Below are 2,500 nucleotides of genomic sequence, written 5' to 3' on the forward strand. Positions count from 1 at the left end.
TCTAAGCGGAAATCGAACCCCAGTCTAGAGATCAGAGGCGAGGACGTTACCAACAGGCCACCACAACCACGGTGAATGAGAGAATTCAGATCGAAAAAGTCATAAACGTTGAACCTTAGAAAGCACAATGTTTTAACGGAAGGTTAATTTTGTCGTGACATATTCATTTGCAAAGTTGAATCGTGTTAGTTTTGGTCAAAATACCGGTGGCATATACTCCTGCATAAACGTTAAGGGCTTCAAGGGACTAATCTAACCTAGTTTATATAGAATGTCTTGGTTACAGAAGTAGAAAATTCAAACATCTCTTATAGCCAGCCTTACTCAGTATATGATGCATATTTGTTCTACAGTTATACCTATATACACAACTACAGTATACATACAGATCTGGAATCAGATCGATAGCTTTACGTTACACAATCCTGGAAGCGTCAAGCAAAAATCACATGACTTTCAGATACCTAATTCACAGCTCGACTCAACAAAAGCTAAATTATCCTTCAATTGGAACCTGCACCTCTAAGAAACAAATGACAATTTTCCTTATAATAAACCAACACAACCGGGAAAGTAGCCCAGAGAAGAAAAGAAATAATAAATAATATATAAACTGAGCACGAGAAGCAAAAAATAATAAATAATATATTCTAAGATCAATAACAACGTTAAAACGCTATAGACATATCATATATACCATCTATAGACTATGAAAAGAGACTTATATCATCAAGTTTACGATAAAGGCATTTGCAGAATTTTAAACTTCTGCAGTTCAAGCAATTCAACTGCAAAAATGCGATGACGTAAGATCACGATATGTAATCAACGAATGAATTGTTCATGATTTGAATGCCCCAATCAATTAGGTAATACAGTAACAAGTAAAGCAGACTCTGATCCTACACTGTTAAAAATTTGCCGTAAAGAAACGGTGAAGATCCTGGAATAAATGTTTCCAGGCATTTTCCGTTTTAAAAACGTATATATTGAAAGGAGTGATATTGCGGTCACTAACCCGTAAAAGATAATAACAAAGTAGGGTAGAAATTACGATCATCTGTATTTTACTGAAATACGACCGAGAACAGTATATTTTTATAAAAATTCCCTACTATAATTACGGCCTTTTTAACAGTGTAGCCTGCAAAATTAATTCAGTTCAATTTTTGGAAGATTTCATAATCATTACAAGTAAATTGTTAGCTCTTCCTAACAGATAAATACAAGATTGTACAGCCATATAAGGAAATGCGAGTCTATTAGTTTTCCGAACAGTAAGTCTGATGTCATTTGTATTCAGTTTGTGAGTCTCGACATATGACCCTTGGTTTATTGAGGAAAGGTACAATGATATTGATATAGAAATTTTCTAACAAAGGTTGCATTACTATTAGATTTCTCTTGCTTGAGGGTACACTCAAACACGTTATTTTATCTGTTTCCTTATTTATTTACCTGATTGGGCTATTTTTCACTGTTGGAGTCCTTGGGCTTAGAGTATCCTGCTTTTCTAACTAGTGTTGTAGTTTAGCTAATAATAATAATAATAATAATAATAATAATAATAATAATAATAATAATAATAATAATAATAATAATAACGGTCAACAAGATATGAAAAGCTAGAATCCGAAATAGACTGGAAGCTTGCATAAATTCGAAAGTGTTGAACCCACTTAAACAAGAAATGCTGGAACCTTAGAACTCATGCTAAATATGGATCACTCATAACACTTTCAGATTAAGCATTTAAGTAGGAATTATTTATAAAAATGCAACAAACTAATTCAAAGGGTCTACTATCTGTCATATGTAATCCCTAGATAGTTTTGTCACCACTAATAGTCGTCATAAATAATCATCAAGGAATCCCATATTATTTGCTGAGATAACAGAATTATAATACATGAACAGATAAAAGTCTATCAAATAAATACAATTAGACACAGAAGAATTCTACAATGACGAAAACACACGGTAATGTACAGTTGGACACAGGAATTCCTGGCGCACCTCGCTCTGATGACATGCACCCAGTAAGACCCTTACTGCGCGGCAAGTTCCATTGTTAAGCCCGTCCACCACCTCTACCATTTCTCTCTGCGCTATCTGTTCGGTTACTCGCTACTAAGTAAATGTGTGACATGGTCCACTTCCTCAGAGCAAGGTGTACCAGAATTTCTTGTGTCCAACTGTACACATATATTAAAGATTACTAAACGGAATCAAAATTCCAATGACATTCCGAGGATGTACTTTCACTCAGGTCACTTAAGCTTAAGACAGCCATCTCATGATTCCAGAAATAGATAGATAGATATCCCATTTTTCATCCCATTACTGCGAGTACGCCAATCATCTAATGATGATTTATGGAATGAAAGTACCAATAATTCCTGCACGCAAGACTCTATATTAAGAGAGAGAGAGAGAGAGAGAGAGAGAGAGAGAGAGAGAGAGAGAGAGAGAGAGAGAGTCTTGCCTGTATCTTAAAGAC

Source organism: Palaemon carinicauda, chromosome 18 (assembly GCF_036898095.1).
Source record: "Palaemon carinicauda isolate YSFRI2023 chromosome 18, ASM3689809v2, whole genome shotgun sequence".
Lineage (NCBI taxonomy): Eukaryota > Metazoa > Arthropoda > Malacostraca > Decapoda > Palaemonidae > Palaemon > Palaemon carinicauda.